Raw genomic sequence first — 10,752 nt, forward strand, 5'->3', positions numbered from 1 at the left:
GAAATAAGTAAGCAAGGTTAGTTTGTATTTCATCCAACAATCTGTGCTACAAATTATGGCTACAGTATATGCAATTTCATCCATTTTTTGAGATTGCCTTTCGCTTACGGCCACACCGGCCTGAGTACGCCTGATCTCGTCCGATCTCGGAAGCTAAGCAGGGTCGGGCCTGGTTAGTACTTGGATGGGAGACCGCCTGGGAATACCAGGTGCTGTAAGCTTTTTGTCACTGCCCAGTGGAATTTCAACTCTTTGTCCGTTTTTTCCCACAAGGCTTAAATATGTGCCCTCGCTTTGAAATAAGTAAGCAAGGTTAGTTTGTATTTCATCCAACAATCTGTGCTACAAATTATGGCTACAGTATATGCAATTTCTTCCACTTTTTGAGTGACACAAAGATGCTTATCTAAATGGTGGAAATGCAACAGCTGTTAATCAGGCTCACTTTGACTTTACATAGTGCACCAAGAGATAGTTTCTCGTTTACGGCCACACCGGCCTGAGTACGCCTGATCTCGTCCGATCTCGGAAGCTAAGCAGGGTCGGGCCTGGTTAGTACTTGAATGGGAGACCGCCTGGGAATACCAGGTGCTGTAAGCTTTTTGTCACTGCCTTGTGGAATTTCAACTCTTTGTCCGTTTTTTCCCACAAGGCTGAAATATGTGCCCTCGCTTTGAAATAAGTAAGCAAGGTTAGTTTGTATTTCATCCAACAATCTGTGCTACAAATTATGGCTACAGTATATGCAATTTCATCCACTTTTTGAGATTGCCTTTCGCTTGCGGCCACACTGGCCTGAGTACGCCTGATCTCGTCCGATCTTGGAAGCTAAGCAGGGTCGGGCCTGGTTAGTACTTGGATGGGAGACCGCCTGGGAATACCAGGTGCTGTAAGCTTTTTGTCACTGCCTTGTGGAATTTCAACTCTTTGTCCGTTTTTTCCCACAAGGCTGAAATATGTGCCCTCGCTTTGAAATAAGTAAGCAAGGTTAGTTTGTATTTCATCCAACAATCTGTGCTACAAATTATGGCTACAGTATATGCAATTTCTTCCACTTTTTGAGTGACACAAAGATGCTTATCTAAATGGTGGAAATGCAACAGCTGTTAATCAGGCTCACTTTGACTTTACATAGTGCACCAAGAGATAGTTTCTCGCTTACGGCCACACCGGCCTGAGTACGCCTGATCTCGTCCGATCTCGGAAGCTAAGCAGGGTCGGGCCTGGTTAGTACTTGAATGGGAGACCGCCTGGGAATACCAGGTGCTGTAAGCTTTTTGTCACTGCCTTGTGGAATTTCAACTCTTTGTCCGTTTTTTCCCACAAGGCTGAAATATGTGCCCTCGCTTTGAAATAAGTAAGCAAGGTTAGTTTGTATTTCATCCAACAATCTGTGCTACAAATTATGGCTACAGTATATGCAATTTCATCCACTTTTTGAGATTGCCTTTCGCTTGCGGCCACACCGGCCTGAGTACGCCTGATCTCGTCCGATCTCGGAAGCTAAGCAGGGTCGGGCCTGGTTAGTACTTGAATGGGAGACCGCCTGGGAATACCAGGTGCTGTAAGCTTTTTGTCACTGCCTTGTGGAATTTCAACTCTTTGTCCGTTTTTTCCCACAAGGCTGAAATATGTGCCCTCGCTTTGAAATAAGTAAGCAAGGTTAGTTTGTATTTCATCCAACAATCTGTGCTACAAATTATGGCTACAGTATATGCAATTTCATCCATTTTTTGAGATTGCCTTTCGCTTACGGCCACACCGGCCTGAGTACGCCTGATCTCGTCCGATCTCGGAAGCTAAGCAGGGTCGGGCCTGGTTAGTACTTGGATGGGAGACCGCCTGGGAATACCAGGTGCTGTAAGCTTTTTGTCACTGCCCAGTGGAATTTCAACTCTTTGTCCGTTTTTTCCCACAAGGCTTAAATATGTGCCCTCGCTTTGAAATAAGTAAGCAAGGTTAGTTTGTATTTCATCCAACAATCTGTGCTACAAATTATGGCTACAGTATATGCAATTTCTTCCACTTTTTGAGTGACACAAAGATGCTTATCTAAATGGTGGAAATGCAACAGCTGTTAATCAGGCTCACTTTGACTTTACATAGTGCACCAAGAGATAGTTTCTCGTTTACGGCCACACCGGCCTGAGTACGCCTGATCTCGTCCGATCTCGGAAGCTAAGCAGGGTCGGGCCTGGTTAGTACTTGAATGGGAGACCGCCTGGGAATACCAGGTGCTGTAAGCTTTTTGTCACTGCCTTGTGGAATTTCAACTCTTTGTCCGTTTTTTCCCACAAGGCTGAAATATGTGCCCTCGCTTTGAAATAAGTAAGCAAGGTTAGTTTGTATTTCATCCAACAATCTGTGCTACAAATTATGGCTACAGTATATGCAATTTCATCCACTTTTTGAGATTGCCTTTCGCTTGCGGCCACACCGGCCTGAGTACGCCTGATCTCGTCCGATCTTGGAAGCTAAGCAGGGTCGGGCCTGGTTAGTACTTGGATGGGAGACCGCCTGGGAATACCAGGTGCTGTAAGCTTTTTGTCACTGCCTTGTGGAATTTCAACTCTTTGTCCGTTTTTTCCCACAAGGCTGAAATATGTGCCCTCGCTTTGAAATAAGTAAGCAAGGTTAGTTTGTATTTCATCCAACAATCTGTGCTACAAATTATGGCTACAGTATATGCAATTTCTTCCACTTTTTGAGTGACACAAAGATGCTTATCTAAATGGTGGAAATGCAACAGCTGTTAATCAGGCTCACTTTGACTTTACATAGTGCACCAAGAGATAGTTTCTCGTTTACGGCCACACCGGCCTGAGTACGCCTGATCTCGTCCGATCTCGGAAGCTAAGCAGGGTCGGGCCTGGTTAGTACTTGAATGGGAGACCGCCTGGGAATACCAGGTGCTGTAAGCTTTTTGTCACTGCCTTGTGGAATTTCAACTCTTTGTCCGTTTTTTCCCACAAGGCTGAAATATGTGCCCTCGCTTTGAAATAAGTAAGCAAGGTTAGTTTGTATTTCATCCAACAATCTGTGCTACAAATTATGGCTACAGTATATGCAATTTCATCCATTTTTTGAGATTGCCTTTCGCTTACGGCCACACCGGCCTGAGTACGCCTGATCTCGTCCGATCTCGGAAGCTAAGCAGGGTCGGGCCTGGTTAGTACTTGGATGGGAGACCGCCTGGGAATACCAGGTGCTGTAAGCTTTTTGTCACTGCCCAGTGGAATTTCAACTCTTTGTCCGTTTTTTCCCACAAGGCTTAAATATGTGCCCTCGCTTTGAAATAAGTAAGCAAGGTTAGTTTGTATTTCATCCAACAATCTGTGCTACAAATTATGGCTACAGTATATGCAATTTCTTCCACTTTTTGAGTGACACAAAGATGCTTATCTAAATGGTGGAAATGCAACAGCTGTTAATCAGGCTCACTTTGACTTTACATAGTGCACCAAGAGATAGTTTCTCGTTTACGGCCACACCGGCCTGAGTACGCCTGATCTCGTCCGATCTCGGAAGCTAAGCAGGGTCGGGCCTGGTTAGTACTTGAATGGGAGACCGCCTGGGAATACCAGGTGCTGTAAGCTTTTTGTCACTGCCTTGTGGAATTTCAACTCTTTGTCCGTTTTTTCCCACAAGGCTGAAATATGTGCCCTCGCTTTGAAATAAGTAAGCAAGGTTAGTTTGTATTTCATCCAACAATCTGTGCTACAAATTATGGCTACAGTATATGCAATTTCATCCACTTTTTGAGATTGCCTTTCGCTTGCGGCCACACCGGCCTGAGTACGCCTGATCTCGTCCGATCTTGGAAGCTAAGCAGGGTCGGGCCTGGTTAGTACTTGGATGGGAGACCGCCTGGGAATACCAGGTGCTGTAAGCTTTTTGTCACTGCCTTGTGGAATTTCAACTCTTTGTCCGTTTTTTCCCACAAGGCTGAAATATGTGCCCTCGCTTTGAAATAAGTAAGCAAGGTTAGTTTGTATTTCATCCAACAATCTGTGCTACAAATTATGGCTACAGTATATGCAATTTCTTCCACTTTTTGAGTGACACAAAGATGCTTATCTAAATGGTGGAAATGCAACAGCTGTTAATCAGGCTCACTTTGACTTTACATAGTGCACCAAGAGATAGTTTCTCGTTTACGGCCACACCGGCCTGAGTACGCCTGATCTCGTCCGATCTCGGAAGCTAAGCAGGGTCGGGCCTGGTTAGTACTTGAATGGGAGACCGCCTGGGAATACCAGGTGCTGTAAGCTTTTTGTCACTGCCTTGTGGAATTTCAACTCTTTGTCCGTTTTTTCCCACAAGGCTGAAATATGTGCCCTCGCTTTGAAATAAGTAAGCAAGGTTAGTTTGTATTTCATCCAACAATCTGTGCTACAAATTATGGCTACAGTATATGCAATTTCATCCATTTTTTGAGATTGCCTTTCGCTTACGGCCACACCGGCCTGAGTACGCCTGATCTCGTCCGATCTCGGAAGCTAAGCAGGGTCGGGCCTGGTTAGTACTTGGATGGGAGACCGCCTGGGAATACCAGGTGCTGTAAGCTTTTTGTCACTGCCCAGTGGAATTTCAACTCTTTGTCCGTTTTTTCCCACAAGGCTTAAATATGTGCCCTCGCTTTGAAATAAGTAAGCAAGGTTAGTTTGTATTTCATCCAACAATCTGTGCTACAAATTATGGCTACAGTATATGCAATTTCTTCCACTTTTTGAGTGACACAAAGATGCTTATCTAAATGGTGGAAATGCAACAGCTGTTAATCAGGCTCACTTTGACTTTACATAGTGCACCAAGAGATAGTTTCTCGTTTACGGCCACACCGGCCTGAGTACGCCTGATCTCGTCCGATCTCGGAAGCTAAGCAGGGTCGGGCCTGGTTAGTACTTGAATGGGAGACCGCCTGGGAATACCAGGTGCTGTAAGCTTTTTGTCACTGCCTTGTGGAATTTCAACTCTTTGTCCGTTTTTTCCCACAAGGCTGAAATATGTGCCCTCGCTTTGAAATAAGTAAGCAAGGTTAGTTTGTATTTCATCCAACAATCTGTGCTACAAATTATGGCTACAGTATATGCAATTTCATCCACTTTTTGAGATTGCCTTTCGCTTGCGGCCACACCGGCCTGAGTACGCCTGATCTCGTCCGATCTTGGAAGCTAAGCAGGGTCGGGCCTGGTTAGTACTTGGATGGGAGACCGCCTGGGAATACCAGGTGCTGTAAGCTTTTTGTCACTGCCTTGTGGAATTTCAACTCTTTGTCCGTTTTTTCCCACAAGGCTGAAATATGTGCCATCGCTTTGAAATAAGTAAGCAAGGTTAGTTTGTATTTCATCCAACAATCTGTGCTACAAATTATGGCTACAGTATATGCAATTTCTTCCACTTTTTGAGTGACACAAAGATGCTTATCTAAATGGTGGAAATGCAACAGCTGTTAATCAGGCTCACTTTGACTTTACATAGTGCACCAAGAGATAGTTTCTCGCTTACGGCCACACCGGCCTGAGTACGCCTGATCTCGTCCGATCTCGGAAGCTAAGCAGGGTCGGGCCTGGTTAGTACTTGAATGGGAGACCGCCTGGGAATACCAGGTGCTGTAAGCTTTTTGTCACTGCCTTGTGGAATTTCAACTCTTTGTCCGTTTTTTCCCACAAGGCTGAAATATGTGCCCTCGCTTTGAAATAAGTAAGCAAGGTTAGTTTGTATTTCATCCAACAATCTGTGCTACAAATTATGGCTACAGTATATGCAATTTCATCCATTTTTTGAGATTGCCTTTCGCTTACGGCCACACCGGCCTGAGTACGCCTGATCTCGTCCGATCTCGGAAGCTAAGCAGGGTCGGGCCTGGTTAGTACTTGGATGGGAGACCGCCTGGGAATACCAGGTGCTGTAAGCTTTTTGTCACTGCCCAGTGGAATTTCAACTCTTTGTCCGTTTTTTCCCACAAGGCTTAAATATGTGCCCTCGCTTTGAAATAAGTAAGCAAGGTTAGTTTGTATTTCATCCAACAATCTGTGCTACAAATTATGGCTACAGTATATGCAATTTCTTCCACTTTTTGAGTGACACAAAGATGCTTATCTAAATGGTGGAAATGCAACAGCTGTTAATCAGGCTCACTTTGACTTTACATAGTGCACCAAGAGATAGTTTCTCGTTTACGGCCACACCGGCCTGAGTACGCCTGATCTCGTCCGATCTCGGAAGCTAAGCAGGGTCGGGCCTGGTTAGTACTTGAATGGGAGACCGCCTGGGAATACCAGGTGCTGTAAGCTTTTTGTCACTGCCTTGTGGAATTTCAACTCTTTGTCCGTTTTTTCCCACAAGGCTGAAATATGTGCCCTCGCTTTGAAATAAGTAAGCAAGGTTAGTTTGTATTTCATCCAACAATCTGTGCTACAAATTATGGCTACAGTATATGCAATTTCATCCACTTTTTGAGATTGCCTTTCGCTTGCGGCCACACCGGCCTGAGTACGCCTGATCTCGTCCGATCTTGGAAGCTAAGCAGGGTCGGGCCTGGTTAGTACTTGGATGGGAGACCGCCTGGGAATACCAGGTGCTGTAAGCTTTTTGTCACTGCCTTGTGGAATTTCAACTCTTTGTCCGTTTTTTCCCACAAGGCTGAAATATGTGCCCTCGCTTTGAAATAAGTAAGCAAGGTTAGTTTGTATTTCATCCAACAATCTGTGCTACAAATTATGGCTACAGTATATGCAATTTCTTCCACTTTTTGAGTGACACAAAGATGCTTATCTAAATGGTGGAAATGCAACAGCTGTTAATCAGGCTCACTTTGACTTTACATAGTGCACCAAGAGATAGTTTCTCGCTTACGGCCACACCGGCCTGAGTACGCCTGATCTCGTCCGATCTCGGAAGCTAAGCAGGGTCGGGCCTGGTTAGTACTTGAATGGGAGACCGCCTGGGAATACCAGGTGCTGTAAGCTTTTTGTCACTGCCTTGTGGAATTTCAACTCTTTGTCCGTTTTTTCCCACAAGGCTGAAATATGTGCCCTCGCTTTGAAATAAGTAAGCAAGGTTAGTTTGTATTTCATCCAACAATCTGTGCTACAAATTATGGCTACAGTATATGCAATTTCATCCACTTTTTGAGATTGCCTTTCGCTTGCGGCCACACCGGCCTGAGTACGCCTGATCTCGTCCGATCTTGGAAGCTAAGCAGGGTCGGGCCTGGTTAGTACTTGGATGGGAGACCGCCTGGGAATACCAGGTGCTGTAAGCTTTTTGTCACTGCCTTGTGGAATTTCAACTCTTTGTCCGTTTTTTCCCACAAGGCTGAAATATGTGCCCTCGCTTTGAAATAAGTAAGCAAGGTTAGTTTGTATTTCATCCAACAATCTGTGCTACAAATTATGGCTACAGTATATGCAATTTCATCCACTTTTTGAGATTGCCTTTCGCTTGCGGCCACACCGGCCTGAGTACGCCTGATCTCGTCCGATCTTGGAAGCTAAGCAGGGTCGGGCCTGGTTAGTACTTGGATGGGAGACCGCCTGGGAATACCAGGTGCTGTAAGCTTTTTGTCACTGCCTTGTGGAATTTCAACTCTTTGTCCGTTTTTTCCCACAAGGCTGAAATATGTGCCCTCGCTTTGAAATAAGTAAGCAAGGTTAGTTTGTATTTCATCCAACAATCTGTGCTACAAATTATGGCTACAGTATATGCAATTTCTTCCACTTTTTGAGTGACACAAAGATGCTTATCTAAATGGTGGAAATGCAACAGCTGTTAATCAGGCTCACTTTGACTTTACATAGTGCACCAAGAGATAGTTTCTCGCTTACGGCCACACCGGCCTGAGTACGCCTGATCTCGTCCGATCTCGGAAGCTAAGCAGGGTCGGGCCTGGTTAGTACTTGAATGGGAGACCGCCTGGGAATACCAGGTGCTGTAAGCTTTTTGTCACTGCCTTGTGGAATTTCAACTCTTTGTCCGTTTTTTCCCACAAGGCTGAAATATGTGCCCTCGCTTTGAAATAAGTAAGCAAGGTTAGTTTGTATTTCATCCAACAATCTGTGCTACAAATTATGGCTACAGTATATGCAATTTCATCCATTTTTTGAGATTGCCTTTCGCTTACGGCCACACCGGCCTGAGTACGCCTGATCTCGTCCGATCTCGGAAGCTAAGCAGGGTCGGGCCTGGTTAGTACTTGGATGGGAGACCGCCTGGGAATACCAGGTGCTGTAAGCTTTTTGTCACTGCCCAGTGGAATTTCAACTCTTTGTCCGTTTTTTCCCACAAGGCTTAAATATGTGCCCTCGCTTTGAAATAAGTAAGCAAGGTTAGTTTGTATTTCATCCAACAATCTGTGCTACAAATTATGGCTACAGTATATGCAATTTCTTCCACTTTTTGAGTGACACAAAGATGCTTATCTAAATGGTGGAAATGCAACAGCTGTTAATCAGGCTCACTTTGACTTTACATAGTGCACCAAGAGATAGTTTCTCGTTTACGGCCACACCGGCCTGAGTACGCCTGATCTCGTCCGATCTCGGAAGCTAAGCAGGGTCGGGCCTGGTTAGTACTTGAATGGGAGACCGCCTGGGAATACCAGGTGCTGTAAGCTTTTTGTCACTGCCTTGTGGAATTTCAACTCTTTGTCCGTTTTTTCCCACAAGGCTGAAATATGTGCCCTCGCTTTGAAATAAGTAAGCAAGGTTAGTTTGTATTTCATCCAACAATCTGTGCTACAAATTATGGCTACAGTATATGCAATTTCATCCATTTTTTGAGATTGCCTTTCGCTTACGGCCACACCGGCCTGAGTACGCCTGATCTCGTCCGATCTCGGAAGCTAAGCAGGGTCGGGCCTGGTTAGTACTTGGATGGGAGACCGCCTGGGAATACCAGGTGCTGTAAGCTTTTTGTCACTGCCCAGTGGAATTTCAACTCTTTGTCCGTTTTTTCCCACAAGGCTTAAATATGTGCCCTCGCTTTGAAATAAGTAAGCAAGGTTAGTTTGTATTTCATCCAACAATCTGTGCTACAAATTATGGCTACAGTATATGCAATTTCTTCCACTTTTTGAGTGACACAAAGATGCTTATCTAAATGGTGGAAATGCAACAGCTGTTAATCAGGCTCACTTTGACTTTACATAGTGCACCAAGAGATAGTTTCTCGTTTACGGCCACACCGGCCTGAGTACGCCTGATCTCGTCCGATCTCGGAAGCTAAGCAGGGTCGGGCCTGGTTAGTACTTGAATGGGAGACCGCCTGGGAATACCAGGTGCTGTAAGCTTTTTGTCACTGCCTTGTGGAATTTCAACTCTTTGTCCGTTTTTTCCCACAAGGCTGAAATATGTGCCCTCGCTTTGAAATAAGTAAGCAAGGTTAGTTTGTATTTCATCCAACAATCTGTGCTACAAATTATGGCTACAGTATATGCAATTTCATCCACTTTTTGAGATTGCCTTTCGCTTGCGGCCACACCGGCCTGAGTACGCCTGATCTCGTCCGATCTTGGAAGCTAAGCAGGGTCGGGCCTGGTTAGTACTTGGATGGGAGACCGCCTGGGAATACCAGGTGCTGTAAGCTTTTTGTCACTGCCTTGTGGAATTTCAACTCTTTGTCCGTTTTTTCCCACAAGGCTGAAATATGTGCCCTCGCTTTGAAATAAGTAAGCAAGGTTAGTTTGTATTTCATCCAACAATCTGTGCTACAAATTATGGCTACAGTATATGCAATTTCTTCCACTTTTTGAGTGACACAAAGATGCTTATCTAAATGGTGGAAATGCAACAGCTGTTAATCAGGCTCACTTTGACTTTACATAGTGCACCAAGAGATAGTTTCTCGCTTACGGCCACACCGGCCTGAGTACGCCTGATCTCGTCCGATCTCGGAAGCTAAGCAGGGTCGGGCCTGGTTAGTACTTGAATGGGAGACCGCCTGGGAATACCAGGTGCTGTAAGCTTTTTGTCACTGCCTTGTGGAATTTCAACTCTTTGTCCGTTTTTTCCCACAAGGCTGAAATATGTGCCCTCGCTTTGAAATAAGTAAGCAAGGTTAGTTTGTATTTCATCCAACAATCTGTGCTACAAATTATGGCTACAGTATATGCAATTTCATCCACTTTTTGAGATTGCCTTTCGCTTGCGGCCACACCGGCCTGAGTACTCCTGATCTCGTCCGATCTTGGAAGCTAAGCAGGGTCGGGCCTGGTTAGTACTTGGATGGGAGACCGCCTGGGAATACCAGGTGCTGTAAGCTTTTTGTCACTGCCTTGTGGAATTTCAACTCTTTGTCCGTTTTTTCCCACAAGGCTGAAATATGTGCCCTCGCTTTGAAATAAGTAAGCAAGGTTAGTTTGTATTTCATCCAACAATCTGTGCTACAAATTATGGCTACAGTATATGCAATTTCATCCACTTTTTGAGATTGCCTTTCGCTTGCGGCCACACCGGCCTGAGTACGCCTGATCTCGTCCGATCTTGGAAGCTAAGCAGGGTCGGGCCTGGTTAGTACTTGGATGGGAGACCGCCTGGGAATACCAGGTGCTGTAAGCTTTTTGTCACTGCCTTGTGGAATTTCAACTCTTTGTCCGTTTTTTCCCACAAGGCTGAAATATGTGCCCTCGCTTTGAAATAAGTAAGCAAGGTTAGTTTGTATTTCATCCAACAATCTGTGCTACAAATTATGGCTACAGTATATGCAATTTCATCCACTTTTTGAGATTGCCTTTCGCTTGCGGCCACACCG

At 45.1% G+C, this 10,752-nt stretch overlaps 33 non-coding genes across 33 annotated transcripts in view; all 33 read left to right on the plus strand.

Annotated features, from left to right (window-relative positions):
* The first annotated feature begins 102 nt into the window (after window positions 1-102).
* LOC118950693 lies at window positions 103-221 on the plus strand. Its single transcript, XR_005042620.1, has one exon. It is a non-coding gene; the product is annotated as a 5S ribosomal RNA (ribosomal RNA).
* Window positions 222-481: 260 nt separating this feature from the next.
* LOC118950877 lies at window positions 482-600 on the plus strand. The gene has a single exon (XR_005042804.1). It is a non-coding gene; the product is annotated as a 5S ribosomal RNA (ribosomal RNA).
* Window positions 601-777: 177 nt separating this feature from the next.
* Window positions 778-896, plus strand: LOC118951011. The gene has a single exon (XR_005042938.1). It is a non-coding gene; the product is annotated as a 5S ribosomal RNA (ribosomal RNA).
* Window positions 897-1,156: 260 nt separating this feature from the next.
* On the plus strand, window positions 1,157-1,275 carry LOC118950738. The gene has a single exon (XR_005042665.1). It is a non-coding gene; the product is annotated as a 5S ribosomal RNA (ribosomal RNA).
* A 177-nt stretch (window positions 1,276-1,452) lies between these two features.
* On the plus strand, window positions 1,453-1,571 carry LOC118950900. Its single transcript, XR_005042827.1, has one exon. It is a non-coding gene; the product is annotated as a 5S ribosomal RNA (ribosomal RNA).
* A 177-nt stretch (window positions 1,572-1,748) lies between these two features.
* On the plus strand, window positions 1,749-1,867 carry LOC118950695. Its single transcript, XR_005042622.1, has one exon. It is a non-coding gene; the product is annotated as a 5S ribosomal RNA (ribosomal RNA).
* Window positions 1,868-2,127: 260 nt separating this feature from the next.
* On the plus strand, window positions 2,128-2,246 carry LOC118950878. The gene has a single exon (XR_005042805.1). It is a non-coding gene; the product is annotated as a 5S ribosomal RNA (ribosomal RNA).
* A 177-nt stretch (window positions 2,247-2,423) lies between these two features.
* Window positions 2,424-2,542, plus strand: LOC118950957. Its single transcript, XR_005042884.1, has one exon. It is a non-coding gene; the product is annotated as a 5S ribosomal RNA (ribosomal RNA).
* A 260-nt stretch (window positions 2,543-2,802) lies between these two features.
* Window positions 2,803-2,921, plus strand: LOC118950879. Its single transcript, XR_005042806.1, has one exon. It is a non-coding gene; the product is annotated as a 5S ribosomal RNA (ribosomal RNA).
* A 177-nt stretch (window positions 2,922-3,098) lies between these two features.
* LOC118950696 lies at window positions 3,099-3,217 on the plus strand. Its single transcript, XR_005042623.1, has one exon. It is a non-coding gene; the product is annotated as a 5S ribosomal RNA (ribosomal RNA).
* A 260-nt stretch (window positions 3,218-3,477) lies between these two features.
* Window positions 3,478-3,596, plus strand: LOC118950880. The gene has a single exon (XR_005042807.1). It is a non-coding gene; the product is annotated as a 5S ribosomal RNA (ribosomal RNA).
* Window positions 3,597-3,773: 177 nt separating this feature from the next.
* LOC118950958 lies at window positions 3,774-3,892 on the plus strand. The gene has a single exon (XR_005042885.1). It is a non-coding gene; the product is annotated as a 5S ribosomal RNA (ribosomal RNA).
* A 260-nt stretch (window positions 3,893-4,152) lies between these two features.
* On the plus strand, window positions 4,153-4,271 carry LOC118950881. Its single transcript, XR_005042808.1, has one exon. It is a non-coding gene; the product is annotated as a 5S ribosomal RNA (ribosomal RNA).
* Window positions 4,272-4,448: 177 nt separating this feature from the next.
* LOC118950697 lies at window positions 4,449-4,567 on the plus strand. Its single transcript, XR_005042624.1, has one exon. It is a non-coding gene; the product is annotated as a 5S ribosomal RNA (ribosomal RNA).
* Window positions 4,568-4,827: 260 nt separating this feature from the next.
* LOC118950882 lies at window positions 4,828-4,946 on the plus strand. The gene has a single exon (XR_005042809.1). It is a non-coding gene; the product is annotated as a 5S ribosomal RNA (ribosomal RNA).
* A 177-nt stretch (window positions 4,947-5,123) lies between these two features.
* LOC118950959 lies at window positions 5,124-5,242 on the plus strand. The gene has a single exon (XR_005042886.1). It is a non-coding gene; the product is annotated as a 5S ribosomal RNA (ribosomal RNA).
* Window positions 5,243-5,502: 260 nt separating this feature from the next.
* Window positions 5,503-5,621, plus strand: LOC118950740. The gene has a single exon (XR_005042667.1). It is a non-coding gene; the product is annotated as a 5S ribosomal RNA (ribosomal RNA).
* A 177-nt stretch (window positions 5,622-5,798) lies between these two features.
* LOC118950698 lies at window positions 5,799-5,917 on the plus strand. The gene has a single exon (XR_005042625.1). It is a non-coding gene; the product is annotated as a 5S ribosomal RNA (ribosomal RNA).
* A 260-nt stretch (window positions 5,918-6,177) lies between these two features.
* On the plus strand, window positions 6,178-6,296 carry LOC118950884. Its single transcript, XR_005042811.1, has one exon. It is a non-coding gene; the product is annotated as a 5S ribosomal RNA (ribosomal RNA).
* A 177-nt stretch (window positions 6,297-6,473) lies between these two features.
* Window positions 6,474-6,592, plus strand: LOC118950960. The gene has a single exon (XR_005042887.1). It is a non-coding gene; the product is annotated as a 5S ribosomal RNA (ribosomal RNA).
* A 260-nt stretch (window positions 6,593-6,852) lies between these two features.
* Window positions 6,853-6,971, plus strand: LOC118950741. The gene has a single exon (XR_005042668.1). It is a non-coding gene; the product is annotated as a 5S ribosomal RNA (ribosomal RNA).
* A 177-nt stretch (window positions 6,972-7,148) lies between these two features.
* LOC118950962 lies at window positions 7,149-7,267 on the plus strand. Its single transcript, XR_005042889.1, has one exon. It is a non-coding gene; the product is annotated as a 5S ribosomal RNA (ribosomal RNA).
* Window positions 7,268-7,444: 177 nt separating this feature from the next.
* On the plus strand, window positions 7,445-7,563 carry LOC118950963. The gene has a single exon (XR_005042890.1). It is a non-coding gene; the product is annotated as a 5S ribosomal RNA (ribosomal RNA).
* A 260-nt stretch (window positions 7,564-7,823) lies between these two features.
* Window positions 7,824-7,942, plus strand: LOC118950742. Its single transcript, XR_005042669.1, has one exon. It is a non-coding gene; the product is annotated as a 5S ribosomal RNA (ribosomal RNA).
* A 177-nt stretch (window positions 7,943-8,119) lies between these two features.
* LOC118950699 lies at window positions 8,120-8,238 on the plus strand. The gene has a single exon (XR_005042626.1). It is a non-coding gene; the product is annotated as a 5S ribosomal RNA (ribosomal RNA).
* Window positions 8,239-8,498: 260 nt separating this feature from the next.
* On the plus strand, window positions 8,499-8,617 carry LOC118950885. The gene has a single exon (XR_005042812.1). It is a non-coding gene; the product is annotated as a 5S ribosomal RNA (ribosomal RNA).
* A 177-nt stretch (window positions 8,618-8,794) lies between these two features.
* Window positions 8,795-8,913, plus strand: LOC118950700. Its single transcript, XR_005042627.1, has one exon. It is a non-coding gene; the product is annotated as a 5S ribosomal RNA (ribosomal RNA).
* Window positions 8,914-9,173: 260 nt separating this feature from the next.
* On the plus strand, window positions 9,174-9,292 carry LOC118950886. The gene has a single exon (XR_005042813.1). It is a non-coding gene; the product is annotated as a 5S ribosomal RNA (ribosomal RNA).
* A 177-nt stretch (window positions 9,293-9,469) lies between these two features.
* On the plus strand, window positions 9,470-9,588 carry LOC118950964. The gene has a single exon (XR_005042891.1). It is a non-coding gene; the product is annotated as a 5S ribosomal RNA (ribosomal RNA).
* Window positions 9,589-9,848: 260 nt separating this feature from the next.
* On the plus strand, window positions 9,849-9,967 carry LOC118950743. The gene has a single exon (XR_005042670.1). It is a non-coding gene; the product is annotated as a 5S ribosomal RNA (ribosomal RNA).
* Window positions 9,968-10,144: 177 nt separating this feature from the next.
* LOC118950986 lies at window positions 10,145-10,263 on the plus strand. The gene has a single exon (XR_005042913.1). It is a non-coding gene; the product is annotated as a 5S ribosomal RNA (ribosomal RNA).
* Window positions 10,264-10,440: 177 nt separating this feature from the next.
* Window positions 10,441-10,559, plus strand: LOC118950965. The gene has a single exon (XR_005042892.1). It is a non-coding gene; the product is annotated as a 5S ribosomal RNA (ribosomal RNA).
* A 177-nt stretch (window positions 10,560-10,736) lies between these two features.
* LOC118950966 overlaps window positions 10,737-10,752 on the plus strand; it is a 119-nt gene continuing 103 nt past the window's right edge. The window contains exon 1 of the ribosomal RNA XR_005042893.1: window positions 10,737-10,752. This exon is cut by the window's right edge and continues 103 nt beyond it. This is a non-coding gene — a ribosomal RNA (5S ribosomal RNA).

This window comes from Oncorhynchus mykiss, unplaced genomic scaffold (assembly GCF_013265735.2).
Source record: "Oncorhynchus mykiss isolate Arlee unplaced genomic scaffold, USDA_OmykA_1.1 un_scaffold_318, whole genome shotgun sequence".
NCBI classification, from domain to species: domain Eukaryota; kingdom Metazoa; phylum Chordata; class Actinopteri; order Salmoniformes; family Salmonidae; genus Oncorhynchus; species Oncorhynchus mykiss.